Source organism: Salmo salar, chromosome ssa04 (genome assembly GCF_905237065.1).
Source record: "Salmo salar chromosome ssa04, Ssal_v3.1, whole genome shotgun sequence".
Taxonomy (NCBI): domain Eukaryota; kingdom Metazoa; phylum Chordata; class Actinopteri; order Salmoniformes; family Salmonidae; genus Salmo; species Salmo salar.
In genome coordinates, this window is record NC_059445.1 from 4,609,066 (window position 1) to 4,633,829 (window position 24,764).

General features: G+C 41.6%; 1 protein-coding gene and 2 long non-coding RNA genes across 3 annotated transcripts in view; all 3 read left to right on the top strand.

The window, feature by feature from the left end:
• The window catches only part of LOC106597044 (NACHT, LRR and PYD domains-containing protein 12-like), a 130,163-nt gene that overhangs the window by 13,483 nt on the left and 91,916 nt on the right, over window positions 1-24,764 (top strand).
• Window positions 2,892-4,075, top strand: LOC123742393 (uncharacterized). The gene is made up of 4 exons (XR_006769519.1): window positions 2,892-2,994; window positions 3,127-3,295; window positions 3,530-3,789; window positions 3,947-4,075. It is a non-coding gene; the product is annotated as an uncharacterized lncRNA (long non-coding RNA).
• On the top strand, window positions 7,155-7,955 carry LOC123742394 (uncharacterized). Its single transcript, XR_006769520.1, has 3 exons — window positions 7,155-7,295; window positions 7,376-7,405; window positions 7,941-7,955. It is a non-coding gene; the product is annotated as an uncharacterized lncRNA (long non-coding RNA).

Below are 24,764 nucleotides of genomic sequence, written 5' to 3' on the forward strand. Positions count from 1 at the left end.
CAAAACAAAGAAATACAAAAACATAGAAAAGGAACATAGAACGCCCACCCTAGTCACACCCTGGCCTAACCAAAATAGAGAACAAAAACCTTTCTATGGCCAGGGCGTGACAGTCATACAGGTTCCGTCCCCCAGGGAAGTTTTCTGTATGACATAATTTGCATTCTGTGTATATGTAATTCTGTGTGATTAGTTAGGTATTTAGTAAATAAATAATTAAACCTAATTTTGTATTGCTGATTCAACTTGTTAGCCAGGGTTCGTGAAGATAACCAAGAATTTACAACTTTCAGATGAGACTGAAATAAGGTGACGATTAATATTGACTGCTATAGATGTAAAATATTACTAGGTCTTTAAGAGTTTATTCGGAAGATAACCTCTCTAGGGTATGTGGGACGAAATCGTCCCACCTACTCAACAGCCAGTGGAATCCCGTGGCGCGTTATTCAAATACCTTAGAAATGCTATTACTTCAATTTCTCAAACATATGTCTATTTTACACCATTTTAAAGACAAGACTCTCGTTAATCTAACCACACTGTCCGATTTCAAAAAGGCTTTACAACGAAAGCAAAACATTAGATTATGTCAGCAGAGTACCCAGCCAGAAATAATCAGACACCCATTTTTCAAGCTAGCATATAATGTCACATAAACCCAAACCACAGCTAAATGCAGCACTAACCTTTGATGATCTTCATCAGATGACAATGCTAGGACATTATGTTATACAATACATGCATGTTTTGTTCAATCAAGTTCATATTTATATCAAAAACCAGCTTTTTACATTAGCATGTGACGTTCAGAACTAGCATACCCACCGCAAACTTCCGGTGAATTTACTAAATTACTCACGATAAACGTTCACAAAAAACATAACAATTATTTTAAGAATTATAGATACAGAACTCCTTTATGCAATCGCTATGTCTGATTTTAAAATAGCTTTTCGGCAAAAGCACATTTTGCAATATTCTGAGTAGATAGCCCAGCCATCACGGGCTAGCTATTTAGACACCAACCAAGTTTGGCCCTCACCAAACTCCGATTTACTATTAGAAAAATTTGATTACCTTTGCTGTTCTTCGTCAGAATGCACTCCCAGGACTTCTACTTCAATAACAAATGTTGGTTTGGTTCAAAATAATCCATAGTTATGTTCAAATATCTTCTGTTTTGTTCGATGCGTTCAAGACACTATCCGAAGGGTGACGAAGGGTGACGCGCCCGACGCGTTTCGTGACAAAAAAAATCTAAATATTCCATTACCGTACTTCGACGCATGTCAACCGCTGTTTAAAATAAATTTTTATGCGATTTTTCTCGTAAAAAAGCGATAATATTCCGACCGGGAAACCCTGTTTTAGTTCAAAGACGAAAAAATAAATACATGGTGTCGCCTCGTGCACGCGCCTCAGTCTCATTGTTCTCTGATCGACCATTATCCAAATGCGCTAGTGTTTTTCGCCCAGGGCCTGCAAAGACATCATTCACCGGTTTGCCGCCTTCTGAGAGCCTATGGGAGCCGTAAGAAGTGTCACATTACAGCAGAGATCCTCAGTTTTCAATAAAGAGAGTGTAGAAGCCCAAGAAATGGTCAGACAGGCCACTTCCTGTAAGGAATCTTCTCAGGTTTTTGCCTGCCATATGAGTTCTGTTATACTCACAGACACCATTCAAACAGTTTTAGAAACTTTAGGGTGTTTTCTATCCAAAGCCAATAATTATATGCATATTCTAGTTTCTGGGCAGTAGTAATAACCAGATTAAATTGGGTACGTTTTTATCCGGCCGTGAAAATACTGCCCCCTACCCTAGAGAGGATAACAGCTCTAAAACACTCTTTCGTGGTGCTCCAACTTTCTAGTTAATTTAATTTACATGATTAGCTCACTCAGGTAATATTAATTACAGAGAAAGGATTTTATTGAATAGCATGTCATATCACTTAATCCGGCATAGCCAAAAACACGACAGTAGATACTGTGTGTGACTGTGTGAGAGAGGTCAGGCATCTTGCTCATCACAATATCTGTGGTGCTGCTCGTACAAAATAATTTAGCTGACTCTACCTTTAAGCTCTCATCCTAGAATCTACCAGAAATCAGGCCCCAACATCTACAACACATGGACCAGAAAAATGTTGTTTCCTGCTTCCACAAACATTAATTAATATAAAACTAATGTCAGAATATGGTATGCTAATGAGTGTGCATTCTGAGACTGTTGATCACTTATATTCATTTTTATTAAAAGTCTATTTAATAATTATTCATTCAATATTCCATGAGATTGTCCATTTGAAATACTACTTTTGACTTCAGGGATTCCTCAGAGCTGTAAGACTTGTGGCTATGTTGAGGTAAGTCATAATGTCAATTCTTAGTTTTACATACCTGCAGGAGTCAGGTACAGTCTCAAAGCCAGGTGTGTACTGACCAACCATTCATACTGGGATATAGAGAGTCCTGTGTTCTGCTTTAGTAATATAAACACAGTCTCAAAGCCAGGTGTGTACTGACCAACCATTCATACTGGGATATAGACAGTCCTGTGTTCTGCTTTAGTAATATAAACACAGTCTCAAAGCCAGGTGTGTACTGACCAACCATTCATACTGGGATATAGACAGTCCTGTGTTCTGCTTGTAGGCATGCAGGATTTTAGCTGTTGTCATATTTTGTCATTTGACAGTTTATTTGATAAATCACCAGCATTCCATGTAACATTGAATAAATACATTAGATTAGTTACTTTGGTTAATTGGCCAGTTTCTGGACACAGATTAAGTCTAGTCCTGGACCGTCAAGAACTTTCTATTGGAACTTCCATTGAGCATGCTTTTTAGTCCAGCACTAGACTCAATCTGTGTCCGGGGAAACAAGCCCCATATGTATTACTGACATGCTTGTCCTTGTTCAGGACTCCACACACTGGCTTCAGATTGAACCCTTGACTTCCACTGTCCAGGGAGTGACAATGTTCAGGTAAAATAACTACTTTTAACATTTCATTCCACCTGCTAGTGTATTTCCCCATTACCTTTGGGAATAGTCTTCTAATCCAACCTCTCCATTTGACTATTGACCCACTCTCCCATATCCTGTTGTTGCACTCAGACACAGGACACCCAAAGGGAGTTATGAGTGCACAGTGTCTGGGCTCCGCTGGCTGTGTGAGAGAGATGTCATTCTGAAGTATCACTTCAGGAACTGGGAAGCCTACAGTCAACTTCTGAAAGACATGCAGTACACACAAGGTGGTCCATTGCTGGACATCACTATGGAGGTAGGTGAACTGGAGGAAGTTCATGTGCCACACTGTGTCTGTTTAGGTAAAGCCATATAGAAATAGTATTCAGGAAGACATTTCCATGTAACTGAGTTTCACTTCCTGAATTAATTAATTAACTATTCTGCGAGTTTGAGTTTACTGTGATCCGGTACTGCATATTCTTTGTGTTGTAGTTGGATGAATAATACAATATGTGTCTTTCTGTCTCCTTTTTATTGTGTTGTTCAGGGACCAACCCATCCCTGAGGAATGAGATGAAGATTCTTCATGTAGAGGAACATGGAGTGTCTTTAGAGGAAGTGCATGAGGTCACCAGATTCCATGCTAAGATTCTCCATCCCAAGTTCTCAGCTATCTCTGTTATACTGAGATATATATTTTCTTGGAACGTAGATGTCCACTGTGAGCTGATGCTCTATCTGACAGTGAAAAAGCAAACACTAATTCCACGCCTATACCTGTTCCCCAGTAACCCCGGCCAAATACTGGTGAGGTTCCATTATTATAGAGATGACCTTAACTAACCAGTGGTGCAGTTTATGTTGACACTCATTAAATGAAGATAAGTGTGTTGCTAGTTTTCTGAATAATGTTTGAATTAGACTATACATTGACTGGCTGTGTATTCCATGCCTCGTTTCACAGGCTGTGGAAGAACAGGAATCAAAGTTTCAAGGGTCTAAAAGGATTCCTATCACAAGACCAGAGCAGTCCTTAAAACTGAAAAGTTCCTTCAGACTGAACATTCCCTGTTCTACCTCCATCTTTCCACCGGTACAGTTTTAGTAGACTAAGAACATGAATCTGACATTTAAGTCACATCTCTCTCTCTCTCTCTCTCTCTCTCTCTCTCTCTCTGTCTCTGTCTCTGTCTCTCTCTCTCTCTCTCTCTCTCTCTCTCTCTCTCTCTCTCTCTTTCTCTCTGTCTCTCTCTCTGTCTCTGTCTTTATGCTGGCAGTGTTTGGTGCATGCTGGGTATTGTATGAGCGAGGGTGAGTGTTGTCTGGAGTTAGATCGCCTGTGGTTTCTTTCTGGTTTACTTTTCTTGGTGGTTTTCCTTTTTCTGCTGATTCAGGTTTTTTTCAGTGGTAGAATTAGATATATTGTATTTCTTGTTGAATTGTCCTTGTTTTGGTGGGGATGGCGACCCACATGTGGTCGGTGTCCCTGCCACTTGGGCACGGCTTGAGGTGTGTTACTGAAGCTGCTGTCACTGTGGAGGAGTATCTGGTCTCAGTAGGAGAGAAGGTAGACTATGAAAAAGTTACGCCGCTTTTTCTCCGTCAACAAGGGTTACGATTTTGAATGTACCGCCTTTTATTGCAAATGAGCGGTTGGAACGAGAGTTATTGCGGTTTGGGAAGTTGGGTTTCAAACACTCGGCTCTGAAAAAGGTTGTTGTTTCGCGACAGGTGTTTATGTTTTTGGACTCACCGGAGCAGACTTTGGAGTTATCGTTTAAAGTCAAGTATGACAACAGACTGTATATGGCTAATGCTAGTATGGGTAGTCAACAGTGATTTGAGTGTGGGGATGTTGGCCATAAGTGACATGCTTGCAGGTGATCCTCGTAACGCCTGGACTCACTGATGTAGGGAGAGGTAGGCTGACAGTCGTAGAGCAGCCACAAGCACCTGTTGCTGAGGAACAAGTTGTTTGTGTTGAGGGTACTGAGTTGCAGTTTGTAACAGAGGGGAACATAGCGTCTGATGTGCAGCAGAAAAATATTGTTGTAGGAGCTCAGGATGGATCTGGGGAGCCATTTCCCCAGACTGGTGAGAAGATGCCCAGTACGCGTGATGGGGTACAGGAGGGGGTTTAGGTGGGTATAGTCTCCCAGGTAGTGGAGGAGATGCAGTACGGTGACAGAGGGGTCGGGAGCTAGTCTCCCAGTGTGGAGGAGAGCACTATGGGGAGGGGGTTCAGGTGGGGCTAGTCTCCTAGGTAGTGGAGGAGATGCCCGGTATGAGTAATGTGGTACAGGTGAGGAGTGTTGAGAGGGATGTGGCAGAGGGGAGTCAGGGGGTCTGTTGCCTCAGTTGAGGAGGATCAGGAGAAGGATATGGATATTTCTGATATGATAGTAGCTGGCGATGACTCAATCAATCAAGGTTAGACAGGCTGTATGTATCTGATCACTACTGTAGTAGTTAATGAAGGTGGTGTCGGTGCAGCAAGGTTAGACAGGCTGTATGTATCTGATCACTACTGTAGTAGGGTTGACATTACTCCTGAGGGTTTTTCTGATCACCATATTGTTACTGTTGATATTCACTTGTCCTGTCCATGAAGGTCATCACCTTATTGGTATTTTAATGTGAAGATTTTACATGACGCCATGTTTTGGGAAAAGTTTTTGTTGTTCTGGAAAACATTGAGGGTTATTAATTAGAATTTTTGAATCCTTGAGACAATGGTGTGAGGTTGGGAAGGCCCAAATATGTGTGTCTTGTCAACAGTATACTGCTCTGTCTTGTATTGAAGTTAAAGAGACTATCAGGGCCCTTGAACAGGACATCAAATCTATTGAATTGAAGTTGCTCACTCAGAGGGACCCCGGAGCCCCTGGCATCGATGTTTTACCATCTGAGTTCTATAAGCACTGGGGTGCTACCCCCGCTGTCTATTGGGGGGGATTTTTATGAAGTGGTGTGTGAATCTTTTCATGAGGATTCTCTTCCTGTATCCTGTCAACGTGCTGTGCTTTCATTGTTGCCAAAAGGGAGGATTTGGCCCTTTAAAAAACTGGTGACCTGTTGCATTGCTGTGTGCAGAATATAAAATGATATCTAAGTGTCTCTCAAACAGGTTGAAAGAATATCTGGGGCTGTTGGTCCACAAGGACCAGTCTGACTGTGTACCTGACCGCTCTATCGTTGAGAACTTGTTTCTGATAAGAGATGTTTTAGATGTTTGTAAACTGTCTGATGTGAATGTGGGTTTACTTTCTTTGGATCAGAAGAAGGCTTTTGACCGTGTGGACCACCAGTACTTGTTCAAAACAATGAAAGCCTTTGGGTTTGGGGGATGTTTTTTTGTCTTGGATGAGTTTACTGTATGCTGGGGGCCTCATGTATGATGAAGGTGGGGGGTTGGGTTGAGCTGCCCCATCCCTGTCCATAGGGGTATTAGGCAGGGATGCCCAACTTCAGCGCAGTTATATTGTCTGGCAATTGAACCAATGCTTTGTTTTTTAAGAGCGAGGCTTACTGGTTTCTCTGTGCCAGGGGTTATGAAGGGTCCCACGATAGCACGGTCTTTGTATGCAGATCACGTGACAGTTTTTATTACAGCGGGTTGAGGATGTTAAGGTTCTCTCAAATGCTCTAAAGGTGTGTGAGGGGTTCTCCTCAGGTAGAGGAGAACCCCCTCTTTTCTTTGGGGAAAGAGTGAATCGCTGTGGGCAGGTCAGCTTCAGATGGGGTCCACTCCACGGTTGGGATGAACATTGTTCTTACAGTGTCCCAGGTTGGTGGGGGATGATTGACCTGATCACTAGCTGATTCTCAGGTGTGGGAGAGGTTTTCTCTTCCCAAATGTTTATATTTGGGACAAAGTACAGGTTTAGTAGAAGGGGTGAAGTTCTCTTAACTTTGTGTCAGGGGCAGCTAAATTAGCAATTTGGAAAACATGAAAGAACAGTATTCGAGGACAGGGGTTTGTGGATGTGATGGGAATGCTGGAGGGGATGTTGGCAGCGAGACTGAGGGTTGAGTTTGCCTGTTACAAAATGATTAAAATTGATCTGTTTGAGTCTATGGGGTATTCAGAGGCTGTTGTGTTGAGTTACTGTGGAGGAAGATTTGGTGTTGTGTTTTTAATTGATGTTTAACCATGTTTTTGTTTAACCTCTCTCTCTCTCTCCAGAGGATTCATCTCATACATAGAGACACCACACCAAGCTTTTTCAAGGTGGTTATGGAAATTACAGGGATTGAGATGGAGTTAATCGGTGATGATGAGAGGACAGTATGGAAAGAAATTGTACCAACAGGTAGGAGAATATGTCAATCATAACTGTTATTTCTGACAGATGCTGTTTAGAGTGATATAACCTATTTTTGTTTCTTTCAGATGAATACATCACTGAAACCCATTCAACTAGTAAGTAAACATGAGAGATACAAACCAATGACTTGAGGGCCAGTCAACATGGTTTACTGTAGGACCTGGACTAATTCTGATTATAAAATACTGTCTTCAAGAACAATGACATCTCCTCCAGGACTTGATGTAGATTAACCTGGTTCTGAATGACCCAATGACATCTCCTCCAGGACTTAATGTAGATTAGCCTGGTTCTGAATGACCAAATGACATCTCCTCCAAGACTTTATGTAGATTAGCCTGGTTCTGAATGACCCAATGACATCTCCTCCAGGACTTGATGTAGATTAGCCTGGTTCTGAATGACCCAATGACATCTCCTCCAGGACTTGATGTAGATTAGCCTGGTTCTGAATGCTCCAGACTGTTTTTCTATGTCTGTGAAACCGTCCCTAAATGTGAATATGTGATATGTTCAGGTCGTTATTGTAAAAGATAATGTTTTCTCAATACTTTTATTTTAGGAGTCTGCTTCTAAATGACTGAAATGTAAATGTTCAAATGTAGTTATTTTGTAACCTGACTCTCTCAGGTGCTGTGTTGGGGGGCAGGAGGTCCGGCTGAGAGCAGTCTGACTGGTCCTGCAGAGCAGCAGCTGCGTTCTGTACGGACCGAGTTTGTGAAACGAGTGTCAAGACCTGCCCTGAATGAACTGCTGGACGGACTCCTGCAACACACAGTCATCAACCAGGAGGAAATGGAGTCAGTGAAGGTGATAGCTGAGAGGACAGAGAAGGCACGTGACATCATCGACATGGTGTTGAGAAAAGGAAATGAGTCATGTTCCAGGATGATCAACCTTCTTGGGGAGCTGGACCCCTGTCTTTGTTCACTGCTTCAGATCAACAGTGTTGGAGAACCAACCTAATGGCAGAATGGATAGTAACAGTGTTGGGGTACCAACCTAATGGTAGAATGGATAGTAACAGTGTTGGGGTACCAACCTAATGGTAGAATGGATAGTAACAGTGTTGGGGTACCAATCTAATGGTAGAATGGATAGTAACAGTGTTGGGGTACCAACCTAATGGTAGAATGGATAGTAACAGTGTTGGGGTACCAACCTAATGGTAGAATGGATAGTAACAGTGTTGGGGTACCAACCTAATGGTAGAATGGATAGTAACAGTGTTGGGGTACCAACCTAATGGTAGAATGGATAGTAACAGTGTTGGGGTACCAATCTAATGGTAGAATGGATAGTAACAGTGCTGGGGTACCATCCTAATGGTAGAATGGATAGTAACAGTGTTGGGGTACCAACCTAATGGTAGAATGGATAGTAACAGTGTTGGGGTACCAACCTAATGGTAGAATGGATAGTAACAGTGTTGGGGTACCAACCTAATGGTAGAATGGATAGTAACAGTGTTGGGGTACCAACCTAATGGTAGAATGGATAGTAACAGTGTTGGGGTACCAACCTAATGGTAGAATGGATAGTAACAGTGTTGGGGTACCAACCTAATGGTAGAATGGATAGTAACAGTGTTGGGGGTACCAACCTAATGGTAGAATGGATAGTAACAGTGTTGGAGTACCAACCTAATGGTAGAATGGATAGTAACAGTGTTGGGCTACCAACCTAATGGTAAAATGGATAGTAACAGTGTTGGGGTACCATCCTAATGGTAGAATGGATAGTAACAGTGTTGGGGTACCAACCTAATGGTAGAATGGATAGTAACAGTGTTGGGGTACCAACCTAATGGTAGAATGGATAGTAACAGAGTACAAACGTTATGGAGAAAAAAACATTGTATATATATATATTGTGTGTGTGTGACGACCCTCCCACTCTGTCACACTGTGACGACCCTCCCACTCTGTCTGCAGAATTCTTTCTCTTTGATCTTGTTTTCTTTAATAGGATGTCGGTGGGCAGAGCTGGAAGGGTCGTCAGTGAAATGGGACACACCTGGGCTCGGCTGTGTCCCGGGGATAAATACACCTTTCCCCCATTCATTGAGGAGACTCTCTCCACCCAGACACACTGTTGTTTTTGGTTGTGGCATTTTGGGGCTTCGTTGTGTTCATTTGTTTTGGCACCTCTCAACAGCCCTCATTATCACCATCTGTGAACACATCCACTCACTTCCACTGCTGACTACACACCCCATTTTTACTTGTATATAGTTGACTTTATTTAAAAAATATGTTTTTCTATATCTCCACGTTGTCTCCCTTTTTGTTACGGGCTATGAGCTGGTTCCTAACAGTGTATCAGAATTAGAATATGAATTAGAGGTCGACCTCTTGACCTCGATTATTGGAGGACCAAAAAAAGCCGATACCGATTAATCGGCCGAATTGTTTTATTTATTTTTTATTTGTAATAATGACAATTACAACAATACTGCATGAACACTTATTTTAACTTAACAAAAAAAGAAACCCAGCCTAAAACCCCAAACAGCAAGTAATGCAGGTGTAGAAGCACGGTGGCTAGGAAAAACTCCCTAGAAAGGCCAAAACCTAGGAAGAAACCTAGAGAGGAACCAGGCTGTGAGGGTTGGCCAGTCCTCTTCTGGCTGTGCCGGGTGGAGATTATAACAGAACATGGCCAAGATGTTCAAATGTTCATAAATGACCAAGATGGTCAAATAATAATAATGACAGTAGTTGTCGAGGGTGCAACAGGTCAGCACCTCAAGAGTAAATGTCAGTTGGCTTTTCATAGCCGATCATTGAGAGTATCTCTACCGCTCCTGCTGTCTCTATAGAGTTGAAAACAGCAGGTCTGGGACAGGTAGCACATCCGGTGAACAGGTCAGGTTTCCATAGCCGCAGGCAGAACAGTTGAAACTGGAGCAGCAGCACGGCCAGGTGGACTGGGGACAGCAAGGAGTCATCATTTTACATTTACATTTAAGTCATTTAGCAGACGCTCTTATCCAGAGCGACTTAAAAATTGGTGCATTCACCTTATGATATCCAGTGGAAAAATACTTTACAATAGTGCATCTAAATCGTTTAGGGGGGGGGTTTAGAAGGATTACTTTGTCCTATCCCAGGTATTCCTTAAAGAGTAGTCCTGAGGCATGGTCCTAGGGCTCAGGTCCTCCAAGAGAGAGAAAGAAAGAAAAAGAGAGAATTAGAGAGAGCATACTTAAATTCACACAGGACACCGGATAAGACAGGAGAAATACTCCAGATATAACAGACTGACCCTAGCCCCCCGACACATAAACTACTGCAGCATAAATACTGGAGGCTGAGACAGGAGGGGTCAGGAGACACTGTGGCCCCTTCCGATGATACCCCCGGACAGGGCCAAACAGGCAGGATATAACCCCACCAACTTTGCCAAAGCACAGCCCCCACACCACTAGATGGAAATCTTCAATCACCAACTTACCATCCTGAGACCGAGTATAGCCTACAAAGATCTCCGCCACGGCACAACCCAAGAAGGGGGGCGCCAACCCAGACAGGAAGACCACGTCAGTGACTCAACCCGCTCAAGTGACGCACCCCTCCCAGGGACGGCATGGAAGAACACCAGTAAGCCATAATACATCAATAAAATCATTTTAGTCTCAAATAAATTATGAAACATGTTACATTTGGTTTAAATAATGCAAAAACACAGTGTTGGAGAAGAAATTAAAAGTGCAATATGTGCCATGTAAAAAAGCTAACGTTTAAGTTCCTTGCTCAGAACATGAGAGCATATGAAAGCTGGTGGTTCCTTTTAACAAGAGTCTTCAATATTCCCAGGTAAGAAGTTTTAGGATGTAGTTATTATAGGAATTATAGGACTATTTCTCTCTATACGATTTGTATTTCATATACCTTTGACTATTGGATGTTCTTATAAGCACTTTAGTATTGCCAGTGTAACAGTATAGCTTCCGTCCCTCTCCTCGCTCTTACCTGGGCTCGAACCAGGAACACATCGACAACAGCCACCCTCGAAGCAGCGTTACCCATGTAGAGCAAGGGAAACAACTACTCCAAGTCTCAGAGCGAGTGGTGTTTGAAACGCTATTAGCGCGCACCCGGCTAACTAGCTAGCCATTTCACATCGGTTACACCAGCCTCATCTTGGGAGTTGACAGGCTTAAAGTCATATACAGCGCAATGCATTGCAAAGGGCTGCTGGCAAACGCACGAAAGTGCTGTTTGAATGAACGCTTACGAGCCTGCTGCTGCCTACCATCGCTCAGTCAGACTGCTCTATCAAATCATAGACCTAATTATAACATAATAACACACAGAAATACGAGCCTTAGTTTCTGGATTCGACCATATTAATGACCTATCATCTCGAAAAGAAAACGTTTTTCCTGTCAGTGAAATATGGAACCGTTCCGTATTTTATCTAACGGGTGGCATCCCGAAGTCTAAATATTCCTGTTACATTGCACAACCTTCAATGTTATGTCATAATTACGTAAAATTCTGGCAAATTAGTTCGCAACGAGCCAGGCGGCCCAAACTGTTGCATATACCCTGACTCTGCGTGCAATGAACGCAAAATGACACAATTTCACCTGGTTAATATTGCCTGCTAACCTGGATTTCTTTTAGCTAAATATGCAGGTTTAAAAAAATATACTTCTGTGTATTGATTTTAAGAAAGGCATTGATGTTTATGGTTAGGTACAGTCGTGCAACGATTGTGCTTTTTTCGCAAATGCGCTTTTGTTAAATCATCCCCCGTTTGGCGAAGTCGGCTGTCTTTGTTAGGAAGAAATAGTCTTCACAGTTCGCAACGAGCCAGGCGGCCCAAACTGCTGCATATACCCTGACTCTGTTTGCAAGAGAAGTGACACATTTTCCCTAGTTAAAAAAAAGAAATTCATGTTAGCAGGCAATATTAACTAAATATGCAGGTTTAAAAATATATACTCGTGTATTGATTTTAAGAAAGGCATTTATGTTTATGGTTGGAGCAACGTGTACCTAAGCGATTATATGCAAAGCAGGACAGGCTAGATAAACTAGTAATATCATCAACCATGTGTAGTTAACTAGTGATTATGATTGATTGATTGTTTTTATAAGATAAGTTTAACCTCTTACATCTAGACGTTCCGCTAGCGGAACACCTGCTCCAATATCCAATGATGGGCGTGGCGCGAAATACAAATTCCTCTAAAATCCGAAAACTTCCATTTTTCAAACATATGACTATTTTACAGCATTTTAAAGACAAGACTCTCATTAATCTAACCACACTGTCACACACATTTCAAAAAGGCTTTACAGCGAAAGCAAAACATTAGATTATGTCAGCAGAGTACCAAGCCAGAAATAATCAGACACCCATTTTTCAAGCTAGCATATAATGTCACAAAAACCCAGAAGACAGCTAAATGCAGCACTAACCTTTGATGATCTTCATCAGATGACACACCTAGGACATTATGTTATACAATACATGCATGTTTTGTTCAATCAAGTTCATATTTATATCAAAAAACAGCTTTTTACATTAGCATGTGACGTTCAGAACTAGCATACCCCCGCAAACTTCCGGGGAATTTACTAACAATTTACTAAATTACTCACGATAAACGTTCACAAAAAGCGTAACAATTATTTTAAGAATTATAGATACAGAACTCCTCTATGCACTCGATATGTCCGATTTTAAAATAGCTTTTTGGTGAAAGCACATTTTGCAATATTCTAAGTACATAGCCCAGCCATCACGGGCTAGCTATCTAGACACCCGGCAAGTTTAGCCTTCACCAAAATCAGATTTACTATAAGAAAAATGTTATTAACTTTCCTGTTCTTTGTCAGAATGCACTCCCAGGACTTCTACTTCAATAACAAATGTTGGTTTGGTCCCAAATAATCCATCATTATATCCAAATAGCGGCGTTTTGTTCGATGCGTTCTAGACACTATCCGAAATGGTAAATCAGGGTCGTGCTCATGGCGCATTTCGTGACAAAACATTTCTAAATATTCCATTACCGTACTTTCGAAGCATGTCAACCGCTGTTTAAAATCAATTTTTATGCAATTTATCTCGTAAAAAGCGATAATATTCCGACCGGGAATCTGCTTTTCGGTAAATAGAGGGGAAAACAGAAAGAGGGGGGCGGCCAGTGCACGCGCCTAAGCCCTTTGTCCTCTGATAGACCACTTAGCAAAAGCACTCGTGTGTTCCAGCCAGGGCTTTGAATTACGTCATTCAGCTTTTTCCCGGGCTTTGAGCGCCCATGGAAGCCGTAGGAAGTGTCACGTAATAGCAGAGATCCTTTGTAATGGATAGAGATGACAAAGAAGGCAAAGAAATGGTCAGACAGGGTACTTCCTGTACAGAATCTTCTCAGGTTTTGGCCTGCCAAATGAGTTCTGTTATACTCACAGACACCATTCAAACAGTTTTAGAAACTTTGGAGTGTTTTCTATCCAAAGCTAATAATTATATGCATATTCTAGTTTCTGGGCAGGAGTAATAATCAGATTAAATCGGGTACGTTTTTTACCCAGCCGTGAAAATACTGCCCCCTAGCCATAACAGGTTAACCCACCATTCCTAGGTTGTCATTGAAAATAAAAATATGTTCTTAACTGACGTGCCTAGTTAACCTCTTATGGACAGACGTTCCGCTAGCGGAACCCCGTTCTGCCTGCGGAACCCCTAGCCAACTGCCAATGGCATCGCACCGCGCAAAATACAAAACCTAAAAACTAAAATACCACTAAAATACTACAATTCAATTTCCTCAAACACATGACTATTTTACACCATTTGAAAGATAAGACTCTCGTTAATGCAACCACATTGTCCGATTTCAAAAAGGCTTTACAGCAAAAGAAAAACATTAGATTATGTTAGGAGAGTACCCAGCCAGAAATAATCACACAGTCATTTTTCAAGCTAGCATATATGTCACAAAAAAACAAAACCACAGCTAAATGCAGCACTAACCTTAGATGATCTTCATTATATGACACTCCTAGGACATTATGTTATACAATACATGCATGTTTTGTTCAATCAAGTTCATATTTATATCAAAAACCAGCTTTATACATTAGCATGTGATGTTCAGAACTAGCATACACACCGAAAACTTCCGGTGAATTTACTAAATTACTCTTGATAAACGTTTACAAAATACATAACAATCATTTAAAGAATTATAGATACAGACCTCCTTTATGCAATCGCGGTGTCAGATTATAAAATAGCTTTTCGGCAAAAGCACATTTTGCAATATTCTGAGTAGATAGCTCGCCATCACGGGCTAGCTAATTTGACACCCACCAAGTTTGGCATTCACTAAACTCAGAAATACTATAAGAAAAATTGGATTACCTTTGCTGTTCTTCGTCAGAATGCACACCCAGGACTTCTACTTCAACAACAAATGTTGTTTTGGTCCCAAATAATCCATAGTTATATTCAAATAGCTCCGTTTTGTTTGTGCGTTCAGGTAACTATCCGAAGGGTGACGCGCGGACGCATTTCGTGACCAAAAAATTCAAAATGTTCCTTTACCGTACTTAGAAGCATGTCAAACGCTGTTTAAAATCAATTTTTATGCGATTTTCCTTGTAAAATAGCGATAATATTCCAACCGGACGATATTGTATTCATTCAAACAGGTGAAGAAAAACATGGAGTACTCTCGTGGCTCCTGGCTCTGAGCCACTAGGCTGACCACTCACAAACAGAGCTGCTGGACCCTGCCCAGAGACTGCAGAGATCCCATTCCACTTTCTGGCGCCTTCAGAGAACCTAGAAGCCTTAGAAATTGTCACGTTACAGCAGAGATACTGTATTTTTGATAGAGAGGCAAAGAAGCACCAGAAATTGTCAGACAGGCCACTTCCTGTAAGGAATCTTCTCAGGTTTTGGCCTGCCATATGAGTTCTGTTATACTCACAGAAACCATTCAAACAGTTTTAGAAACTTTAGAGTGTTTTCTATCCAAATATACTAATTACATGCATATTCTAGTTTCTGGGCAAGAGTAGTAACCAGATTAAATCGGGTATGTTATTTTCACCCGGTCGTGAAAATAGTGCCCCCCTAGCCGTAACAGGTTAAATAAAGGTAAAATAAAAAATAAATATATAAATATTTTTTATCCGCCAAATCGGCGTCCAAAAATACCGATTTCTGATTGTTATATGAAAACTTGAAATCGGCCCTAATTAATCAGCCATTTCGATTAATCGGTTGACCTCTAATCTGAATCATTTGGACCAGGGAGACAGGATCCTAGATCAACACTCCTACTCAACACCATGGGGTGTATTCACTAGGAAACTGGACCTGATCCTAGATCAAAACTCCTATTCAACGTTTAGGATTACACTGAATGCTTTCCCCTAAAACAGGGAATTTGTCCAAAATAAACTATTGTTTTGTTGCAAAATGTTGTGCTACGGTGGGTGACTAATTAATACACCCCACCTCTTCGGAGGACAAATATCTTAGTTTTATTTCAGCTTTTTTGCTACACATACACATACATACACTTTCAAAAAATAAAGGGAACACTAAAATAACACATCCTAGATCTGAATGAATGAAATAATCTTATTAAATACTTTTTTCTTTACATAGTTGAATGTGCTGACAACAAAATCACACAAAAATAATCAATGGAAATCCAATTTATCAACCCATGGAGGTCTGGATTTGGAGTCACACTCAAAATTAAAGTGGAAAACCACACTACAGGCTGATCCAACTTTGATGTAATGTCCTTAAAACAAGTCAAAATGAGGCTCAGTAGTGTATGTGGCCTCCACGTGCCTGTATGATCTCCCTACAACGCCTGGGCATGCTCCTGATGAGGTGGCAGATGGTCTCCTGAGGGATCTCCTCCCAGACCTGAACTAAAGCATCCGCCAACTACTGGACAGTCTGTGGTGCAAGGTGGCGTTGGTGGATGGAGCGAGACATGATGTCCCAGATGTGCTCAATTGGATTCAGGTCTGGGGAACGGGCGGGCCAGTCCATAGCATCAATGCCTTCCTCTTGCAGGAACCGCTGACACACTCCAGCCACATGAGGTCTAGCATTGTCTTGCATTAGGAGGAACCCAGGGCCAACCGCACCAGCATATGGTCTCACAAGGGGTCTGAGGATCTCATCTCGGTACCTAATGGCAGTCAGGCTGCCTCTGGCGAGCACATGGAGGGCTGTGCGGCCCCCCAAAGAAATGCCACCCCACACCATGACTGACCCACCGCCAAACCGGTCATGCTGGAGGATGTTGCAGGCAGCAGAACGTTCTCCACGGCGTCTCAAGACTCTGTCACGTCTGTCACATGTGCTCAGTGTGAACTTGCTTTCATCTGTGAAGAGCACAGAGCGCCAGCGGCGAATTTGCCAATCTTGGTGTTCTCTGGCAAATGCCAAACGTCCTGCACGGTGTTGGGCAGTAAGCACAACCCCCACCTGTGGACGTTGGGCCCTCATACCACCCTCATCGGGACTGTTTCTGACCGTTTGAGCAGACACATGCACATTTGTGGCCTGCTGGAGGTCATTTTGCAGGGCTCTGGCAGTGCTCCTCCTGCTCCTCCTTGCACAAAGGCGGAGGTAGCGGTCCTGCTTCTGGGTTGTTGCCCTCCTACGGCCTCCTCCACGTCTCCTTATGTACTGGCCTGTCTCCTGGTAGCGCCTCCATGCTCTGGACACTACGCTGACAGACACAGCAAACCTTCTTGCCACAGCTCGCATTGATGTGCCATCCTGGATGAGCTGCACTACCTGAGCCACTTGTGTGGGTTGTAGACTCCGTCTCATGCTACCACTAGAGTGAAAGCACTGCCAGCATTCAAAAGTGACCAAAACATCAGCCAGGAAGCATAGGAACTGAGAAGTGGTCTGTGGTTACCACCTGCAGAACCACTCCTTTATTGGGGGTGTCTTGCTAATTGACTATAATTTCCACCTGTTGTCTATTCCATTTGCACAACAGCATGTACAATTTATTGTCAATCAGTGTTGCTTCCTAAGTGGAGAGTTTGATTTCACAGAAGTGTGATTGACTTGGAGTTACATTGTGTTGTTTAAGTGTTCCCTTTATTTTTGAGCAGTGCCTATCCATACACACACACATTTCCATATGCCATATATTTTTACATTGGGATGTGATGTTTTACAAAATGTTTGAATCTTTCTAATCGTGTATTATCCACAGATTGAGAGCTAAAGATGAAAACCTTTCCTTTGAGTATTATTATGTTATTTATTGACTGACTGTGGTTTTCCAAATCACCCAACACTGATATTTGAAGGTTCAGTTTAAGTGCATGTGATGTTCTAACCGTTCCTGAACCTGTGAGCAGAAACTTGCTACATCAGGGCAATACCAGAATAAATGATCTATTGATTCTGTCTCTTCACAACAAAATCTACAGAGCTGAGATTGTTATATATATATATTTATAGCATTCTGTTGGTGGCAAGAATTTTACAGTGAGGGAAAAAAGTATTTGATCTCCTGCTGATTGTGTACGTTTTCCCACTGACAAAGAAATGATCAGTCTATAATTTTAATGGTAGGTTTATTTGAACAGTGAGAGACAGAATAACAACCTTCTCCATTTTCCAGTTGCCTCCTCCATTTTTGTGGTAGTGCTGCAATCAGTTGGTTGTAAATGTGGATTGAGCAGATATTCCCATGTATTTTTGATAACTGCATATGTGACAACGCCATTTCTATTCATCACATCATTAATAAATATAATACAATTAAAAAATAAAATAATCCATAAATAATGTTTTTTTATTAATCAATATATTTGAGTTTAACCATCACATTTGTTGTAATATTTTTTTCTACCTTTTACGGAGTATAAAACAAAAAATTCAAAAGGCACTCGGACATCTGAGCAATCTTTTTGCAGGTGCATGGCAACAGATGAAGAAGATGTAGGAGAAAGGAAACCGCACACTGCTTTTGATAGTATCACTGATATTTAATAATAAGCTTTACGTATCGGCCTCACGGCCTTCGTCAGAGCTTTACGTATCGGCCTCACGGTCTTCGTTAGAGCTTTACGTATCGGCCTCGGGGTCTTCGTCAGAGCTTTACGTATCAGCCTCACGGTCTTCGTCAGAGCTTTACGTATCGGCCTCACGGTCTTCGTCAGAGCTTTACGTATCGGCCTCACGGGCTTCGTCAGAGCTTTACGTATCGGCCTCATGGCCTTCGTCAGAGCTTTACGTATCGGCATCACTTCGTCAGAGCTTTACGTATCGGCCTCACTTCGTCAGAGCTTTACGTATCGGCCTCACGGGCTTCGTCAGAGCTTTACGTATCGGCCTCACGGTCTTCGTCAGAGCTTTACGTATCGGCCTCACTTCGTCAGAGTTTTACGTATCGGCCTCACGGCCTTCGTCAGAGCTTTACGTATCGGCCTCACGGCCTTCGTCAGAGCTTTACGTATCGGCCTCACGGTTTTCGTCAGAGCTTTACGTATCGGCCTCACGGCCTTCGTCAGAGCTTTACGTATCGGCCTCACGGCCTTCGTCAGAGCTTTACGTATCGGCCTCACGGCCTTCGTCAGAGCTTTACGTATCGGCCTCACGGCCTTCGTCAGAGCTTTACGTATCGGCCTCACGGTCTTCGTCAGAGCTTTACGTATCGGCCTCACGGCCTTCGTCAGAGCTTTACGTATCGGCCTCACGGTCTTCGTCAGAGCTTTACGTATCGGCCTCACGGACTTCGTCAGAGCTTTACGTATCGGCCTCACGGCCTTCGTCAGAGCTTTACGTATTGGCCTCACGGCCTTTGTCAGAGCTTTACGTATCGGCCTCACGGTCTTCATCAGAGCTTTTGTGAATAAAAAAAAAACATTAGCACCCTTATGTAGACCTAGCCCCACCCACATCCGTTCCACACATCGAAAGGGGTTGGAGGCGAAGGAAAAACAAATACGTGCTACCAAATATAACAATATGCATATCATAAATATTACAAAAGTGTATAAATAGGACTTATTGAACACGTCTGTAAAACCACAATGAGGACATAAGTTTTCATGAATCATTGGGTACATCGTACGAAAAACAGAGTAATCTTAAATAGGGACATAATTCATGTTCAAATTCACAACATAACATACATAGGCATTTTGTCATTAAGTCCTTTAGGAAATAATGTCTGTAGGGTGAAAATCCAAAGACATTGTCTTTTACACGGCTGCCATAATAATTTAACCCAAACCACCTGAATCAGAAAGGTGCTGGGGGCTGCTGCCATCATCGACATCAACGTCTTGGGGGACGGGGGACGTGGATGTGGAATGGATTGGACTCAGTTGAACTGAACTGGATAAAATAAAGAAATGAGTCATGTTATCCATTAAATGTAGATAAAATATGTATATTCAGACCACTGCTGAACTGGACAACATTAAAAAGACATGTTGACTGTCTAAACATGCCACCTGGAGTTTATCAGCCCCAAGACAGGTTAGTTGACATCTTAACCCAGTCTCTCTGCAGTGTAACTGACGAGTGCTGCTCCAAGACAGGTTAGTTAACATCTTAACCCAGTCTCTCTGAAGTGCAAAGGACGAGTACTGCGACTCAAAATATACTGTTATACTATTATGTATCCATGTATTCTACAGATATACTACATATTCTATCCACATACTGGCCATATTGTCTGTACATCCCATCTAATATATATATATATATATATATATACTACATAATCTATCCACATACTGTCTATAATGTCTCTACATCCCATCATATATATATATATATATATATATATATACTACATATTCAATCCACATACTGTCTATGTCTCTACATCCCAACATATATATTATATCTTCTAAAAAAAAATTTTGCAAATACTTTTTTTTTAAAGAACTCGGAAATATCACATTTACATAAGTATTCAGACCCTTTACTCAGTACTTTGTTGAAGAACCTTTGGCAGCGATTACAGCCTCGAGTCTTCTTGGGTATGACGCTACAAGCTTGGCACACCTGTATTTGGGGAGTTTCTCCAATTCTTCTCTGCAGATCCTGACAAGTTCTGTCAGATTGGATGAGGAGTGTTGCTGCAAACCTATTTTCAGGTTTCTCCAGATATGTTTGAGTGGGTTCAAGTCCGGGCTAGTTGGGTAACTGTGAATGTGTCTGTGGAAACTGGCTCTGAGAATGGTTGTGTTGATATTCAGTCTCTCTCATGAACCTCTAACAGGAAAGCTGCTGATAGACTGAGGTGGTTGTGTTGATATTCAGTCTCTCTCATGAACCTCTAACAGGAAAGCTGCTGATAGACTGAGGTGGTTGTATTGATATTCAGTCTCTCTCATGAACCTCTAACAGGAAAGCTGCTGATAGACTGAGAATGGTTGTGTTGATATTCAGTCTCTCTCATGAACCTCTAACAGGAAAGCTGCTGATAGACTGAGGTGGTTGTGTTGATATTCAGTCTCTCTCATGAACCTCTAACAGGAAAGCTGCTGATAGACTGAGGTGGTTGTGTTGATATTCAGTCTCTCTCAAGAACCTCTATAAGGAAAGCCCCTTCAGAAAGTATTCAGACCCCTTGACTTGTTACATTACAGCTTTATTCATCATATCTTTACTGTAATATATTCTAAATATATACCACAGCATATCTTTACTGTAATATATTCTAAATATATACCACAGCATATCTTTACTATAAATGTAGTGTAGTCAGTCTGTTAAGGTGAGGTGCTGTAAATGTAGTGTAGTCAGTCTGTTAAGGTGAGGTGTGTGTGAGTTAGTGAGAGAGACAGATCCTTTGTCAATAATCTATAAGGTCCTATGTTACCACACAGTGTATAGAGTACGTACCCTCAAATGACACCCTTTTCCCTATATAGTGCACTACTTTTACAGTATATCACTGATACCTCTCTACCTTCCTCTCTCCTCCCTCCACCTCTCCATGTCTTCTCCCTCCCCCTCTCTCCTCCTCCCCCTCTCTCCCTCCTTCCCCCTCTCCTCCCCTCCCCCTCTCTCTCTCCCTCTCCTCCCCTCCCACTCTCTCTCTCCTCCCTCTCTTCCCCTCCCTCTCTCCTCCCTCTCCTCCCCTCCACCTCTCCCTCTCTCCTCCCTCCACCTCATGTCCCAACACAGGTAGTCCATGTTTAAGGACCTAGAGGAAGAAATGGACCTTCGGGTAGAAGACTGAAACATTTGAGGTTTGTTACATTCTTTTATAATTTAATGTAGAAAAGTGTTGTGGAGAAGTTAGGCTTTCATGGAGAGACAGATGATTTAAGGGAAACACACCTGAAGAATTGTTAAGTTAATACAATGCTGATTTCAACTTTACAACATGAGAAGTTTAGTCTTATTTACATTGGTGTTGATTCATATTAATTAGCCTAATCAATATGATCCAATGTGATGTTATAGGCTACAGGGCTATGAGGGTATTATTGGTAAAGGCGACTGACAGCGCATTATCGTGATTATTATCCGCATGATGAAACTACGTTAGAAGACATGAATCGGAATTATGTAAAGCTGTCACTAAAGAAAACGCTCTGTTTCGTCAAGTCAGTCAAGTAAAGTGACGAGCAACAATGGTACATAGAAACTATTTAAATGTAGGGCTAAATCAAAGATGAAAATGCTTTCTGGCGACACGGATCAGGAAAGTGGTCGTCCGTTTTGCTCACTGCTGTGCGCTCGATATAAGTTGGACGGCGCACCGTTGCATAATGTTACCCACTGGTTCAATCGCTGTCGACACACCTTTCTTCTGAATACAAGCCCCAGTACAACGGGCGAGATAAACTGATCGCACCTCATGTGAACTCAAACAGTGCTGAATGTATTTATAGCTGTCTTGTAGTTTATTCTTATCTTTTGTTGTTGTAATGATGGAATTGTTGTCCTCAAGACACCATTATAAATGAGACACTGGTCTCAATTTGGCTCCCCTGATTCAATTCAATTAAACAAAGAAATAAACAATAAACCATATTTAATTAATTTACATATGAAGATGCAGCCGCGGAGATGAACAGCCACAAAGTCAGAAGGTCCGCCTACCCGACCAATCAGATGAGGGAGTGTGATGACGCGTAATCTTACCGACCAATCATAGGGTTGCGGGAAACGCTGCGTTCTCCAAATGGTAAATCTCATGTTCAAGTTCTGAGGACCAAATAACGAAATACATTCAGGAACAAGAATTGGCATCGTCACTAAAATTCATAACATTAGGAAAATACAAAAGTTTTGTCCCAAAAAGTTGTTTTTCTTTTTGTGGAGAACTAGTATTTAAATGATTAGATCACCAGTTGTTTTTTACGCACTACAAAGCCTTGACCAGAATAACGCGCTCTCCCCACTATTTATTGTTTCTGCAGTCAGGATTCACCCTCTTTAGAGAATTATTGTGTCACTTATCTGCAGGTAATCGTTGTTTTGAGCTCAAAAAGCACCTCGTAGCTGTATGTAAACCAGGGAGATAAATGAACGGCTCTTTCACCGATGCAATTCGGTTACCGACGTTCACCAAAACGATCCGTTCAAAAACAACCTTTCGTTACCGAACGACCATCACTAGTTGAAACAGGAAATACTAGTATAAGGAAGTAGAGGAAGTAACGGACGTTATCGTCGGAGAAACATGTTTCAGAGGTTTGTAGCGTTCTTTTACAATGTCATGTAGAAAAGGATTTTTGAGAAGTTAGGTTATCATAAAGAGAGAGATGATTTTAGTTAATACAATATTGATTTAAACTTTCAATAATTATTATTTTAGCCTTATTTACATTGGTGTTGATTCATAGTGATCAGCCTAATCAATAAGATGTGATGTGATATAGGCTACAGGGCTATGAGGTATGGTATTATTGTTATAGGCTACAGGGCTATGAGGTATGGTATTATTGTTATAGGCTACAGGGCTATGAGGTATGGTATTATTGTTATAGGCTACAGGGCTATGAGGTATGGTATTATTGTTATAGGCTACAGGGCTATGAGGTATGGTATTATTGTTATAGGCTACAGGGCTATGAGATAGGGTATTATTGTTATAGGCTACAGGGCTATGAGGTATGGTATTATTGTTATAGGCTACAGGGCTATGAGATAGGGTATTATTGTTATAGGCTACAGGGCTATGAGGTATGGTATTATTGTTATAGGCTACAGGGCTATGAGGTATGGTATTATTGTTATAGGCTACAGGGCTATGAGGTATGGTATTATTGTTATAGGCTACAGGGCTATGAGGTATGGTATTATTGTTATAGGCTACAGGGCTATGAGGTATGGTATTATTGTTATAGGCTACAGGGCTATGAGGTATGGTATTATTGTTATAGGCTACAGGGCTATGAGGAATGGTATTATTGTTATAGGCTACATGGCTATGAGGTATGGTATTATTGTTATAGGCTACAGGGCTATGAGGTATGGTATTATTGTTATAGGCTACAGGGCTATGAGGTATGGTATTATTGTTATAGGCTACAGGGCTATGAGGTATGGTATTATTGTTATAGGCTACAGGGCTATGAGGTATGGTATTATTGTTATAGGCTACAGGGCTATGAGGTATGGTATTATTGTTATAGGCTACAGGGCTATGAGGTATGGTATTATTGTTATAGGCTACAGGGCTATGAGGTATGGTATTATTGTTATAGGCTACAGGGCTATGAGGTATGGTATTATTGTTATAGGCTACAGGGCTATGAGGTATGGTATTATTGTTATAGGCTACAGGGCTATGAGGTATGGTATTATTGTTATAGGCTACAGGGCTATGAGGTATGGTATTATTGTTATAGGCTACAGGGCTATGAGGTATGGTATTATTGTTATAGGCTACAGGGCTATGAGGTATGGTATTATTGTTATAGGCTACAGGGCTATGAGGTATGGTATTATTGTTATAGGCTACAGGGCTATGAGGTATGGTATTATTGTTATAGGCTACAGGGCTATGAGGTATGGTATTATTGTTATAGGCTACAGGGCTATGAGGTATGGTATTATTGTTATAGGCTACAGGGCTATGAGGTATGGTATTATTGTTATAGGCTACAGGGCTATGAGGTATGGTATTATTGTTATAGGCTACAGGGCTATGAGGAATGGTATTATTGTTATAGGCTACAGGGCTATGAGGTATGGTATTATTGTTATAGGCTACAGGGCTATGAGGTATGGTATTATTGTTATAGGCTACAGGGCTATGAGGTATGGTATTATTGTTATAGGCTACAGGGCTATGAGGTATGGTATTATTGTTATAGGCTACAGGGCTATGAGGTATGGTATTATTGTTATAGGCTACAGGGCTATGAGGTATGGTATTATTGTTATAGGCTACAGGGCTATGAGGTATGGTATTATTGTTATAGGCTACAGGGCTATGAGGTATGGTATTATTGT